Source organism: Bubalus bubalis, chromosome 8 (genome assembly GCF_019923935.1).
Source record: "Bubalus bubalis isolate 160015118507 breed Murrah chromosome 8, NDDB_SH_1, whole genome shotgun sequence".
Classification (NCBI taxonomy): domain Eukaryota; kingdom Metazoa; phylum Chordata; class Mammalia; order Artiodactyla; family Bovidae; genus Bubalus; species Bubalus bubalis.
The window spans coordinates 90,774,537-90,790,812 of record NC_059164.1 but is presented as its reverse complement, the minus strand read 5'-3'; the positions used below and the strand labels follow the sequence as shown (position 1 = coordinate 90,790,812).

Genomic DNA, 16,276 nt, shown 5'->3' with positions numbered 1-16,276 from the left:
CACTGTATAATCATAAGGAATTTGATTTAGGTCATACCTGAATGGTCTAGTGGTTTTCCCTACTTTCTTCAATTTAAGTCTGAATTTGGCAATAAGGATTTCATGGTCTGAGCCACAGTCAGCTCCTGGTCTTGTTTTTGCTGACTGTATAGAGCTTCTCCATCTTTGGCTGCAAAGAATATAATCAATCTGATTTCGGTGTTGACCATCTGGTGATGTCCATGTGTAGAGTCTTCTCTTGTGTTGTTGGAAGATGGTGTTTGTTATGACCAGTGCATTTTCTTGGCAAAACTCTATTAGTCTTTGCCCTGCTTCATTGTGTATTCCAAGGCCAAATTTGCCTGTTACTCCAGGTGTTTCTTAAAAGTGATAAAATAGTACCTTGCAAATCCATAGTCTTTTTCCTCCCTCCATCCCTTCTTCCTTCCTTCCTCCCATCCTTCCTTTCATAATGTTTTGCTTTTGTTAAAGTAGTATATGTTCATTATAAATATAAGAACAATAGAGAAAGGTGCAAAGAAAAATGTGATTGCCCACCTCAAATTCTACTCCCAGAAATAGTCATTATAATTTTGATGGTTATCATCCTAAAAAAATATATGTGTGAAGGTAGAATAATAGACAGCAAGAACTGATAACTGAGTTATTTTTCTTTACCCTTGAAGTTGGGGGAAAATTTGTAGCCAAAGGTCTTTCTTACAGGTGATCATTGCCTATCAATTTTTTCTTGGAATTGACATTGTGTGCTTTCAATATACAGATTATTTCTTTTCCCCTTAATTATCAGAGAAGTTTAGTTGCACCATATCTTTGGATATTTTTCTGTTGCATGTATCTACCTTTTCTGCCTTCTATATATGTTATTTTTCTTATAATTGTGTTAGGTTTTATATTTTTTCTCTGCATTCATTTGATTTTCTCAAATGTTTCCCTTAGTCAGTAATTTAATTTTTATCTTTATCTACTAGGTTCTTTGATCTTACTAATGTGTTTGTTATATTATTAATTTAATTATTTAAAAATGACCATCAATTTGTTTCCAAACTTGTGCAGGCCTTTTCTGAGTTGTTTAATTGAATTCATATTCAAATAATTTATTTTTTAGATTAAAGCACTCACAACAAATTTTAAAATTTTAAAAGAGCCACTAATAAAAAGAGATTCTGTTATCACAGTTGTTGATTGGATTCACCTAGTTGGAATACTTTTTCTTATCAGTGAAAGTGGCTATAAAGTCTTTAACAGGAATAACTGAGAATGGGATGTCACACTGGACAGAGGAGCCTGGTGGGCTACAGTCCATATGGTTGCAGAGAGTCGGACACGACTAACTAGCACACACACACATATATAAACAAAAAAAATCTATAAACAATTGCATTCAGATGCGACTACATATTGTTCTGGGGTTAACTGTTAGTTTGACTCATTAAGGAGTTCAGTAAGTTCAGTCACTCAGTCATGTCCAACTCTTTGACCCCATGGACTGCAGCATGCCAGGCTTCCCTATCCATCACCCACTCTCAGAGCTTGCTCAAACTCATGTCCATCAAGTCAGTGAATCCTTAACCATGAGAGGCTAGGAGGGTCTCTGGCGAGTTGTGACTGATCTTCTATTGTCATCCTAGTTCTCTTCTGGAGATTCATGTATATATATGAATGTACTTATATGAATTTATATATATAAATTCATATATATATATATATATATGAATTGATGTGTGTGCATATGTATATGACAAAGGACTTGTATCCATAACTCATCATCTTCTGCATTGCATGTTGACCCATGTGGGTTCACGTTGCATTGGTCATTTTTAAGAGCAAAACCAGACATAGTCATAAAATCTGTCTATCTTTGTTCAAAGTTTAGACTTTGAAATATTGCTTCTTCATCAATTCAGTTTCTGTAGTTTAGTTATCTGTTCTATTTGACATGACACGGTTACACCTAATATGGGCTGCTTCCAAGCTTTGCAACACTCTTCCAATGCATAGAGTGCAAAATTTCTTGGCACAGATTATCTTCCCTTTCTTCCACTGTGTAGAAAAGGTTTTATTGACTTTCTTTCTGTGAGTGAGAAAGGACTAATTCCCCATCTGGATGCCACCTATAAGAGTTCACACTTTTTCTCAGAAGAAATTTAATCTGTAACAGCAAGCTCTTTCATATTCTTTTAAGCAGTCCATGTTGCCATTCTCTAAGTGTTAAGTAGAAAGATTCTTTATAGGTTGTTTTCCTAGGACTATGTTATTTATAGAATCCATGCGATTTGTATTTAAGATTTGTTTAACAGAAGCAAGGTCAGAAATCATATATATATATTACTCCACACAAAAATAATCTTGTTATGTCTTCATGAGAGACATATTTGAAGAAAATATATAGTGACTAAATTGACTTTGATTATATATTTTGATTAGTATCTAGCCTGTCAACTCACTCCAACCTAGTTGGAAAAATAAAAATTTAAGTGTCTCTGGCAAAGCTATGAAATAGGGAACCCGTGAGAGTGGTGTTTCTGACTCTGTTTGAAGGCTATCTATACTAGAATCATTAGGGAGATGTTAAAATCCAAATCCTTGGACTCTGGTTTCAGGCCCATCATAGACTTCTGAAGATTTGGTTAAGATCCAGAAGTGTTTGAGAACCATAATATTAATATTAGAATTAGAAAGTGACAGTATCATCATCATTGAAAATGAACTTTATTAAGAAATTTAGGGAACAGGATGAATTTTTATCTGTGCAAATAAAATATAAACCACCAGTTTTGTTATGCTTTCAATGTTTTAAAATAATTTCTGGTCTATCTTGAAGGTGAGGAATTGAGAATCAGTGGATGGTCCTGGGTAGGTAAGCAATGGAAGTGACAAAAAAGCACAAAGCTCAAACCATTCACAGATAAAATAGTTTACTAAAGAATATACCTTCTGGAGAGCTGGACTTAACAAAGGTTTTCTGAGTCCTATCTCAAGTACTCACTGCCAGAGCAGCTATCTTCTTCCAGGAGGAAAATGCCTCATAGTCTGGCTCCTGGCTCTTGAGCTGTTGACCTGAAATATGTTCACTGCTGGTGGAAAAGAATGTGGACCTTTCTCAGCTGGGCATAAGAGAGAGCTTGCCCTTGATTTTGCTAGTGACTCAGGATTTTGTTTAATCTCAAACTGAACTTTAGTTCAGTTTTAGTTGCTCAGTCGTGTCCGACTCTTCGGAACCCCATGGACTGAAGCCTACTAGGCTCCTCCGTCTATGGGATTTTCCATTGCCTTCTCCGATTCTGAGTATAAAGCTCAATGAATTTCGGCATCACAAATTCAATGGACATATATTTGAGCAAACTCTGGAAGATAGTAAAGGACAGGGAAACCTGGTATGTTGCCGAGTCCATGGGGTTGCAAAGAGTCTGACACGACTTAGTGATGAACAACACGTATCTGTGTGATCATCATCACGGTCAAGGTACAGGACGATCCCATGACCCCAAAAAGTTCTCTCATGCCACCTTGCAGTCATCCCTCTCTCTCACTAGCCACAATCCTGGGCAAACACTGAACTATTTTCTGTCATTTTAAAATAGTTTTGCTTGTACTGAAATTCTGTATAAATGGAATGATATAGTATATATGTCTTCTTTTGCTCAGCAAAATGTTTTTGAAATTAATCTATGTCATTGCATGTAACAATAGTAAAATGGTCTATATATTTTAATGTTAGGTAGTAGTCCATTGAATGTGTGTTTCACAAGTTGTTTATCTATTCACTTATTGATGGATAGTTGGTTTGGTTTCCAGTTTTTTGGCTACTAAGAGTAAATCTGCCATGGATATTCTTCTAGAGTAGGCATATGGTTTAATCGTTCTTTGGATTGTTGGGTCATATGACAGATGTGTGTTGAACTTTAGAGCAACCTTCCAAATTGCTTTACAAAGTAATTATACCACTTTATTGTCCCAACAGCATTGCATGAGACTTGATCCAGTTTTTAAATTTTTAGCCATTCTGATGGGTTTGCAATGGTATGTTAATGTGGTTTAAATTTGCACTTTTCTTTTGACTGATGTAATTATGCATTTTTTGATGTACTTAGTTGCCATTTGTGTATCTTCTTTTATAAAGTGTTCAAACCTTTTGATAATTTTATATGATAGGTTTTTGTTGTCTTATTAAGTTCTAGATACAAGTCCTTTGTCAGATACACATGCACGCACATCAATTCATATATATGAATTTATAAATGCAAAAATTCATATATATGCACATTTGTATATATACACACATATATACACACATGTGAAAGTATTCATACATTTACATACATATGGTTTATACACACATATGTGTGTACATGTATACATGTGTGTATATATACTTGTATATATGTATATACACACATATATACATGGCTTCCCAGGTGGCTCAGTGGTAAAGAATCCACTTTCCAAGCAGGAGACTCGAGTTTAATTCCTGGGTTGGGAAGATCTCCTGGAGAAGGACATGGAAACCCACTCCAGTATCCTTGCCTGGGAAATCCCATGGACAGAGGAGTCCGGTGGGCTGCTGTCCATGGAGTCACAGAGTTGGACACACCTTAGTGACTGAATAGTAGCAGCATATATAGATACATATATGTGTAGCACTTCACCCTGGTCCCTCCCATTTTGGTGCTTAGCTTTTTATTTTCTTAATGGGGTTTCTCAAGATTCGATTTTAATTTTGGTGAAATTCACTTGCTTAATTCTTGATTTTTGCAAAGTTTTCTCCTTTAGGAAGATTTATAGTTTTGGTGTTTATATTTATGTCTATGATCCATTTTGAGTTAATTTGATGTATAATCTGAGGAAAGCTCAAAGTTCACTTACTCATGTGCACATCCAGATGTTCTTCACCATTCACTGGAAAGACTCCTCTCAGTATTGAATTACCTTGGCATCTTGTCAAAAATTAATTGATTGTATGTGAATCTACTTCTAGATACTCAGTTCTCCTCCATTGATCTATATATCTATATAGATCATATTGGAGCTACATATCTAATACTATACTATCTTGATTATTGTAGCCTTAGTGTGAGTCTTCAGATCAGGTAGTATTCTTCAACTTAGTTACTCTTTTCAAAGTGATTTTGGCTGTTCTAGGTCCTTTATATAGTCATGTATATTTTACAATCAACTTGTTTTCTACAAAAAAAAAAACAAAAAAAAAACTTCCTAGGATTTTCTTTTGTAAATTTTTTTTTATTGTGGTAAAATATATAAAACATAATGTTTGCTATTTTAACCATTTTAAGGTATACAATTCAATGACATCAATTACATTCACAATGTTATGCAACTATTACCACTATTTCTGAAATTTTTCATGACCCCAAACAGAAAGTCTGTACCCACTAAGGGGCAATACTCAATACAACCCAGCCCTTGGTGACCTGTAATCTGCTTTCTTCCTCTATGAATTTGCCTGTTCTAGGCATCACACATAAATGGAATCATATATTATGTGTTCTTTTGTGACTGACTTATTTCACTTAATGTTTTCAGGATTCATTCATATTGTAGCATGTATCAAATTTCATTCCAGTTTATGGCTGAATAATATTCCATTATGTAAATGTGCCATATTTTGTTTATCCATTCATCTGTGGATGGGACACTTGAGTTGTTTCTAACTTTTGGCTATTGTCAATGATGCTGCAGTGAACACTGACATAAACGTATCTGTTTTAGCAGTTGTTTTCAATTATTTTAGGTATATATCTAGGAGTGGAATTGCTGACCTATATTGGAGAAGGAAATGGCAACCCACTCCAGTATTCTTGCCTGGAAAATCCCATGGATGGAGGAAGCTGGTAGGCAACAGTCCATGGGGTCGCAAAGGGTTGGACACGACTGAGCGACTTCACTTTCTTTCTTAAGGGCCTGCTGGGATTTTAATTGAGATTGTGGTGAATTTGTAGAACAATTTTGAGTGAACTGATAAACAACGTTGAGCCAACTGACCCGTGAACATGGTAATATCTCTGTCGTAGCATGGGCTGCCATAATGAAATACCATAGACTGGATGCCTTAAAAAACAGAATTTTTTTTTCTTACAGTTCTGTAGGCTGGGAAGACCAACATCAAGTTAGCAAAGTAGTTTTTATGCTGAGGCTTCTTTAGCTTGACTTAAAGGCAGCTGCCATTTTGCTGTATGCTTGTATGACCCTCTTGTGTTGTGTGTAGAGAGAGAGAAATAAGCCCTCTCATGTTTTCCCTTCTATAAGGGCTCTAATTTCATCATAAGAGCTTCAGCCTCATTGTTTCATCTAAACCCAGTTACCTCCCAAAGGTCCCATTACCAAATACCATTACATTGGAAATTGGGGCTCCAACATATGAATTTAAGTGGGAGGTATACAATTTAGTCTTCAGCAACTTCCTTAAGACTTATTTAATTTTTCTCAGTATATTTTATAATTTTAAGTATCCTACTTGGGTACACATTTTGTTAAATTTTAGTATTTCATAGTTTTTGGATGCTATCATAAATGTATTTTTGTTTCATTTCCAATTCTCTGTTTGTATATAGAAATACAAGTAATGATTCTTTTGGTGTTGATCTTGTATGCTACAACCTTGCTTAGCTCTAGTGGCTTTTTTTTTTTTTTTTTTTTTTTAAGATTTTCTATATACCCAGTACTCAATCGGATTGATTGTGAGTAAAGATAGTTTTGCTTTTTCTTTTTCTGTGTTCCTGGTATTTCCTCCCTCCCACATTCCCTTTCTTGACTGTACTGGCTAGAGCCTCCTGTGTCAGGTAGAGTGGCACTGATGTGGGTAGACATTCTTGCCTTGTGCCCAGTCATAGGGAGAGGATATGCAATCTTTTACCATTAAATGTGATATTAGCTGCAGGACATTTTATTTCCATTTTAATATTTGTAACTAATATGATCAGTTTGTTGGCTACACAGGCTTTTTCCTTACCCAGAGTCTGTAGTCAAGTGATTATGCTAGCTTCAGGCCCTTTAATTCTGTTTCAATTAGAGCAGTTCTTATTTGTCCATGTTATATATGAGCTGCTGCATAATATTTTATTTCCCTGGTTCCACAGCTAAAAATAATTTAAAAATTACTGGCATAATGTCATGCTATTGACTTTTATTGGAGTTCAAAGCAGCTAGTGAACCTCATTGATGAAAATACTGAATATTATGAAACTCAATTTTCCTTGAAAAAAGACCCATAAGATAAATTCCTAATGCAATTTAGTACCAAGGCCACACTCGGAATCAGTATATAAAAGTATTACAGCTCTGCTCTATAAAGTTGTGAGAAATTGCTTAATCAACTATATTTCCATTTTCTTCTTAGTCTCAGGGAAGCTCAGAGCTGAATGTTGTGCATAATCACACCAATGATGATTTTATATTTGCATCTACTTTTCTAGTACTGTGGTATGTTTTGATTTATTTCCATCTTGATCTATTTATGTCTTTTGTTGTAGGTCAATTCAAATCCTATTAGAAAGGATTTAGAAGTATAAATAATTATCTCTTTTTGAATTAATAAAAAAGCTATTTCATAAAAGGATCTACCTTTAAATATTTAATTGGAATAATATCTACCTTTAAGAATCTTAATGGAAAGCTATAAATGGAAAATCTCTAGGCTTAGGAACACTGTCTTTTATTAAGCTTGCAAGATAAAGCTTCCAAAGAGAAGCATTTGGAATGATGATCTTGTTGAGGTGAAGCTGAAATGCTTATGACTAAAACAAGGGGAAACAAAACCCAGAGACCTGTTGTTTTCTTTAGTGATCCAAAAGAAATGGTTGAATATTCTGAAAATATCCTACTAAATGAAATGGTAAAGATTCACAATGACTTGGGTTTCTGGGTGAGATGGTAAAAGCAAGTTGAGAGTTACCATGAGCCATTCCAGTCTATCCTTAGGCTTGAGGAAGCGGTTTGTTTTTCTATGACAATAACTAGAACAAAAAATTTTAATTATAGTAATTATGGTACCACCTAATGCAATTACACAAGTGTATTTATACATTTTAATGCTAATTGTAGATGTCTTGACCTAAAAGAGATATAGAGTGAAAATTATTTAAAAAAAGTTGAATTCTCTACCACCCTAAATCTTTAATTTTTATATGCAATTTTTTGGAAGGAGAAAAGACACAGAATTAACTTTAAAAATATTTGTATGTGTTTATATTTTAGTATTAGTATATATATCTCTTCAATGTTTGAGAGTAATATTAAAGTTCTGCTAATTACATGGGTTATTTCATATTTCTCACAATAATTAACAACAATCCTCTAATGGCAGTTATACTTGTGTCCATTATACAGATGAGAAACTTAGCTTAGAGATGTTCAGTAATTTGCCCAAAGTCAGATAGTTAGTAAAAGGCAGAATTGGGATTTAAACCATAACTGTCTTAATTGATGACTCAGTTGAAAGGCATTTGATGTTAACAGTGGCTTACACAAATAAAAATCTTTTCCTCATATCAAGTTTCCTGAAAGAAGCAGATTGCTTACATTGGTTTGCTTGCATAGTTCAATAATGCTGTTATCTTTGCTTTTACGGTTCCCAACAAGCTGGCCTTTCATTTTCACTTTTTTTTTTTTGTTTGTTTCATGGTTGCATTGTGCACAATGCAGGTTTAGACGTCATATGTCAGGATAGGAAGACCAGGCAAGTGGTAGTGCCAGCTAGAACTGTGCCACATGAGAATCCTTGGCTACAAGAGAAGCAGGAAAAGTAACCGTTAGGGTTCCTAACCACAGAAGAAGGTGGCTAGGGCCCAAGAATGGCTCTTGGGTTTGCCCGATAAATACATCAAAATGTTGACACCGTCAGGTTAGCACTAGTGGAATTTGATTATGATGATGCATAAGTTTTAAAAGTGATGATTAAAAGAGGGAGAGTAAAAGAGAATATTTTGCTTCTTGTAGAATCTGTAATTCAGTTTTCCATCAGAGAGCTTTGGGACACTTTTCTTTGCTAGCTCCTGGTCCTTGATTTGCAGTATTCTATTTCTTTCTCCAACATGTTTCTGGAGTACTGTCATGTGTAACCTGTCAGAGATGGTAAGAAAAAGGGATGGGAACCTGGACCCTGCTGTAGCTTAGAGTTTAGTTAACAGATTATGCAGACATGTATTGTAGTAGAAAGGGTACCGACAGTATGGTGGGGGGTGCACATTTCATATTATCATATTACCAATATTTTGAAGAATAAGCTTGAATAAAATAAGCTTGAATAATCATGTATTGTTAAAAGAATTTAAGCTGGTTACCAAGGAGCAGAGTTATAATTTATTATTTTGTCAGCTTCTAACAATAATTAGAGTACCCTCAAAAGATAACCAAAAGGTAAAAAACCAAAACCCCAAATAAAACAGAATCAGGGATGAAAAGTTAAGAGCATTAAGGAAATCTCACTGAAGTGAATAGCTGTTAGTAAAGTTATACTTTGCCTTGGTTCATGAATCTAGTTAGTTTCAAATCATTTTGCTTTAAGAGCCTCAATATGATCTCTGCCTTTAGGAAGGGTTAATATTATAACAGTAACGGCCGAGTGGCCATTTTCATGTCTGGTATCTCTGGAAATTTTTTTAAATGGGAAATAATTTCATAGGTTTGAAAGAGGTTATGTGGGGTCATTTATTCAAGCACTAATATATTGATTCCTGGCCTGTGCTGGGAAATGCATCCAGCCCCAGAACCATAGAAGTCATGATTCTTATGCTCAGAAGCTTGTGGTCCAGGGAAGTTGGTCTTCTGATGTCCATTCAGCTCTCTCATGTTATGGACCTGCAGCCATCCCTGTCTACACGCTAAAGTCAGTTTGACTATTTCAATGAAACTGACTGATCAAATTAGGCAAAAATGCCAAATGGATAGTTAATCAGAACACTCAAACTACATGTATAAGCTGACACATACCTACATGTGTTCCTGGCATTCAGCAAAAAATGTAGGATTGTGTCCATTGAAATTCTGCTTTATTCCCATGTTTATGAAAACTTATTATCTACTGTTGTTAAATTTGACAAAATACCTGGAAATTATTAACTCTATTTAAAAATATGGTTTTATCGGCAGAAAAATGATTCATGTAAGTACACCGAGTAGAGTGCCTAGCACTAAGGGTACATAACTAACAATCTGATGAGTGAATGTTGCTGGACAAAAGTAAATAAATCACCATGTCTCTGGAGAACTTTCTTTTTGAAGTGTGAGTAGAGCTCTTCTAACAAATCCTTAAACTTATAGACACTTTAGAAAAGTTATAGTTTGTGTTGGTTAAGTCTAGTTAAGTTCAAATTATTGTGCCTTAAGAGCTTCTACGGCAATTTTTCCTGGAAATGCTTAAAGTGATACGTGAAAGCCTTCTCCTGGTGTATCTAAATCCTCTGTTAAACTGACAAATAGTTTTGATGTCCTTTGCATAAAATGACATAACATCATTTCTTGTGCAGAGCAACGCGCTAGCTGGCGATTGTCTGCTTGCTGTGAGGTTTGGATGGTAGTGTTTTGTCAGAGGAGCTTCGTATACATTCCTTGGCTTTTAGCATCAAATGCTCAGTGCAACTGAGCTGCCACTTCTTCAGATGAGAAACTCCAGTGTTGATAAGTTCGAAGCCTCTCAAATTTTGAAAGCCCTATGCCAAAAAGAAAGTGGACCATCCATTTACCTGTTTTTCTGCAGTATCATTTCCTTCAAATGCCCAGCCTATGTCCACATATTGGCTAATTTTAAAACTGGAGTGTGCCTGTTCCCGTGGGTGAAGAGAAAAAATCTATTTGTCATTGTTGTTTAGTCTCTAGGTCATGTCCAACTCTTTTGTGACCCCATTGATGGTAGCCTGCGAGGCTCCTCTGTCCATGGGATTTCCCAGGCAAGAATACTGGAATGGGCGCCATTTCCTTCTCCAGGTCACCTTCCAGATCCAGGGATTGAGCCTGCCTCTCCTGCAGTGGCAGGCAGATTCCTTACTACTGAGCCATCTGCAAAGTCATAATCTGCTATCACAAGTGTCAGAACTTGATAAGGAAGTCATTTAACTCTGGCCGCTGGATGATTTGTAACAATGCTTTATCTGCACAGGTACGTGTTTGTGATGCAACTATGAAAATTCCTTGCTCTGAAAGAACATAGTATTTAATATGCAGAAATCGTGATAGGTGCTGCCATAGGAGAAGGCACAGAGCTGGATGGTGCAAGAGGGCACCTGAGCCAGTGTGGTGGGGGATCAGGGAGACCTTGGGTGTCTGTGTAAGAGCAACCATGAAATGATTTCAGATATGAAAAGAAAATGTTATTTTTTTCACAAAATTAAAACCTTTAATATCCTTAGTATTGAAATTATATTCTAACTATGCAAATAATTTTGAAGATGGAGAGGCAGCCTAAGAGAGCGTTTAAGAGCTCAGATTCTGGAGCCAGATTGCTAGGTTCACATTGTAAATTTTCCTTATATTAGCTCTGTGGACTTGGGCAAGACCATTAACCTATTTATGCTGCAGTTTCTCTGTTTATAAATGGGGATCATGATGCTACCTAGCTCACAAGGTTTTTAGAAGGAGTAAATGAATTTACATTTATAAAAGTCTTTGAACATAGCAAGTACTCTATGTGTTTGTTAAGTAAATATTGTCATACAGATACAGAAGTATTTGAGCACACTTATTTGCCAGTGACCTGGAATATGACTTATGTCTTCTGTACTCTCCAAGTCAATGAAGTTAATTCTGATAACCTGAAGCTCCTATACAGTGGTATTGAGAAGTGGGTTAAGCATTGATTGACTATGGTCTCATCTAGTGAGATTGCTTATGCATATTAATGTATATTATATTATATATACATATATGGCATCTGGTCCCATCACTTCATGGGAAATAGGTGGGGAAACAGTGGAAACAGTGTCAGACTTTATTTTGGGGGGCTCCAAAATCACTGCAGATGGTGACTGTAGCCATGAAATTAAAAGACACTCACTCCTTGGAAGGAAAGTTATGATCAACCTAGACAGTGTATTAAAAAGCAGAGACATTACTTTGTCAACAAAGGTCCGTCTAGTCAAGGCTATGGTTTTTCCAGCGGTCATGTATGGATGTGAGAGTTGGAATGTGAAGAAAGCTGAGCGCCAAAGAATTGATGCTTTTGAACTGTGGTGTTGGAGAAGACTCTTGAGAGTCCCTTGGACTGCAAGGAGATCCAACCAGTCCATTCTGAAGGAGATCAGTCCTGAGTGTTCTTTGGAAGGACTGATGCTGAAGCTGAAACTCCAATACTTTGGCCACCTCATGCAAAGAGTTGACTCATTGGAAAAGACCCTGATGCTGGGAGGAGAAGGGGAGGACAGAGGATGAGATGGCTGGATGGCATCACCAACTCAATGGACATGAGTTTGAGTGAACTCCGGGAGTTGGTGATGGACAGGGAGGCCTGGCGTGCTGCGATTCATGGGGTCGCAAACAGTCGGACACTACTGAGCGACTGAATTGAACTGAACTGATGTGTATTAATAAGTTTGAATAGTTTTTAGGGAATCTTGAAAAATGCAAAAATAGCAAATATAAAAGTCTATGGAGTTTCTCAGAGTCTAGTACATTTATGATAATAGAAACTAATAATTATAAAAAAGGGAAAAATGTTGGACTTTAGTTACTTTAAGCATCAGTTAACTTGTATTAAAGACATAATACAACTACAAGTATTAATTTAACTACAATAAAACATGGCAGAAAGATAAGAGAAACTTCCTTTCCCTTGATTGCTAGAGCTAGTTATGATACTAATAAAAGAAACTTGAATTTTCTTTCATACGTTTAATCTTCATGAAAGAAGAAATGGATGTTTTTGAAAAGGTAGCTAGAACATGCTAATAAGGAATCTTTCATTAGTTCTGCTTCAGTTACTAATAAACTCAAATTGCAATCTTGTTCTTTCGACAAGTAAAATACATAGAAGATAAATATTTAGTTTGAAATCACAACAAAGTAATCAGTTTGTTCTTTTTATTTTTTATCCTCCTGGGGAGTGGTGAATTTATTAATCACTAGTAGATCCTCTCTTCAAAGGCTGAGCTGATTTTATTTTGTGGATGTTGAACCAAAAGTTGCCTGTAGAATGTCATTCTGTAATTCAAGCTACTGAGCTGGAGCCTATGGAAAAAGACATAGTGTAGGTTTCATGTGGGCGTAAAGGAAATGGGAAAGGTATATACATTTGGCCAAAATAATGCTGAAATAGTTTGCTTGTGCTTCTTATAACTCCCATTTATGTCAGTGAACTCGGTAAATTATTTCTAAAAGCTTTTTTTTTTCTTCCTTCCTTTGTGTGTTTGTGTGTGCACGCATGTGTGTGCTGTGTGGAAGGAGTTTGGTAGAAACTTGGGAGGAAGATAATTAGGAAAGTTTTATCTAGATAATGTGAGGAGACATAGGTAGGTACCTAAGTCATAGAAGCCAATGGCACATAAGCCTGAAAAATCCAAAATCGTTTTCAGGGACCAAGCAGGTTATTTATAATCCTCCTAAATGAAAAGGTCACTTTAATAATAGAATTATTCAGTTTCAGCATTATCTTTTCCAAGCACTGAGTTCATGAAAGAGAAACTTGATTCTGTAGGTATTAGGGAGCCAAGGTGCATTCCTAGCTAGGGTAATGGCAGGCTATAATTTTTCTTATTCATACAGTATTTACTATTTGTTTTCTCTCTGTCAAACCTTGAGTTGACCATTTTTTTCCCCCAGGCTGCTTGGAAAGGTATAGGGAAATAAATATACAGAACAGACAAGATGTGGAAGAAAGAACCCTGGAAGATGGAGACAGCTCCTTCACATGGCAAAGAGGATGAGAAAGGCCATCCTCAGGCAAAAGACCCCCATGGTCTCCAAGAGGGCAAAGCCTGGAATGGCTTCAGAGAAGAGTTGTAGCTTCAGAGATGGATTCTTGGCATAACAAGTGCTGAGGCTCCCAAACACAGTCTTAATCCCTACCCCAGAGCCAGGCCCCTCTGACTGTGGCAGTTCCAACCCAAATGAACTTGGCTGCTGTGTCAATGTCCCTTGAAATGGTGCTATTTTGGAAGCTGCTATTAGGGATAAGTAAGGTCAGGGGACATGTGACTGCCAAGCTGCAACTCTCATCTGTTAGTACCATCACAGAGAGTGGTTGGCTCAGCAGCTGAGAGGTAATCCTGACCAGTGAGTGCAAAGAGATAAACTTGGGGCAGGCATATATTTTCTGGGGGTGGGGGCAGTGGCAAGAGCTGCTCCCAGGGCAGAGAAGACAGAGAGGGGCAATGGCAGAGTGTTTTAAGATTAACTATGATTTAGTGTACATGATCAATTGCAAGGGAGAGAAATTGAGATATTAAACCTTTGGGGGAAGTTGTTTTAGTCATTCAGGTATAAGTAGTGACAGACTCGACTGTATGGCCCCCTGGGAACAGAATAAAGATATTTGTCCAAGAACTAATCATGTGAAACTAAGGCGATCTAATGACAAGGTGAAGAAGCTGGGGGTGGAGGTTTTCCAAGAGGGAATGTCGAGTAGTTTGTTGTACTATATGGAAATAGAAGTAGTGAAGAGTAGCCACATCTAAAAATGTGATCATTGAAACTAGAAAGCCTGAAGAACACTTGATGATGGAATAAAGCATACAGGCGAGATTTTTTTTTTTTTTTTCAAGCTGTGGGTAGACAGTTAAATGAGAAAAAGGCAGAAAAAACAGTAAACAGTACTGTGGAGAATGGTTATTTTGATAATTTAAGATAATTAGTTTGGGATATGTTTGTAATAATATCTTTATTTAATGAAAAAAAGTCTTGATTCATACTGAGAACATACAAGCTCTTTTTCCTCAAGGAAGGGCAAAGTTAAGCAAAACTTTGAAATCAGAAGTGTTAAGATAAAAAAATAAAAATTGTGGGTAGAAATTCTAAAGAAAAGAAGACTGAAAAAAAACCCCAGTAGATTTAAGGAAATCCTAAAACCATCAGTGTTCTCCATCTGAAGACCATCTAGGGAAAACAGACCGATGACTGTGGTGTTGGGCTCACTTGAATGAAACAAAAATAGCTTGTTGCCATGAGTCGGAAAGAAAGATACTCTAGCATTAAAATTCATAACTTAGGGACTTCCCTGACTATTTAGTGGTTAAGACTCTGCACTTCCAATGCAGGAGGTTCTCTGGTCAGGGAACTAAGATCCCACATGCAGCATAGCTAAAAAAAATTCATAACTTAAATAATCTTTTCCATTAATGGTTTACCTATTATGGCTAATCTTTCTACTAGAAAGTAAGGTCCATGAGAACAGGTACCATATCTGTTTTCTTCATGGTGATATATCCAGCAGCTAGAAAAGACATAGATAAGTATATGTTGAATTAAAAAATGAGTATACAGTTGCATCTTCTGATCTTTAGCAGGCAATAAAGTCTGCCCAACTCCAAGAACAATTCACAATATGGAAAAGCATTCTCTGTGAATATTAAAGTACAACAGAGAGTAAAGTACTTATATATATTTAAAATATTTATTAGAGTAACATTTGTCATTATACTTATCTCATTTATATTTAGATTTTAGAATGCTCTACTGTGGTTTTCAATTTAGTAGATTCACCTGCTTAGTTATAGCTCATTTGGGCAAATATTAGAATTATTCTGATTTCCTTGAGCTTTCTGTGACTGGGCCAGGGGAGGAGGAAGGAGTTGTTCAGGAGTGTGTTAAATTGGCCTTGTATTCAGAATTCACCCAGTGATGATACATATCAGTATCATGTATTGAACTGTGTGTAGGAGCAGATGTTTGGCATGTTTCAGGCTACTTTTGGGAATAGTCTCTATTGAAGAAAGGAAAGTATGCTTCATATCCATTCATGTAATTTATGAGAGTAAAGAGGGATTTCTCACAAAGGGAGAGTGCTGGATGGACTATTATATTTACAAGATAAAGCACGCTATGTGCAAATAGCAGAGTCAGTCAGTATAGAAGAGGACAAACAGATATAAATACATTCCCGCGGAAGAAGATTAACTCTCTAAATAGCAAACATGCAAGAAAATAGACGATTTTCTAGCCTTGGTTCCACTCCCCAAGGTAACCATTTGTTTCTGTTGTTTTTATTAGAAAAAAACTTTTGCAAAAACTATGTTGCCCCACAAAAAGGTGTTTGAATATTGGAATCTTGGGGTTAAGAGGGATTTTCAAAAATTATCTAATCTTACCACCTATCTGATGCTTGAATTAATTTTGC

At 36.2% G+C, this 16,276-nt stretch overlaps 1 protein-coding gene and 1 pseudogene across 5 annotated transcripts in view; one reads left to right on the top strand and one right to left on the bottom strand.

The window, feature by feature from the left end:
- The window catches only part of GRM8 (glutamate metabotropic receptor 8), an 865,522-nt gene that overhangs the window by 264,242 nt on the left and 585,004 nt on the right, over window positions 1–16,276 (top strand). The window lies entirely within an intron of this gene.
- The window catches only part of LOC102404567, a 76,511-nt pseudogene continuing 74,083 nt past the window's right edge, over window positions 13,849–16,276 (bottom strand).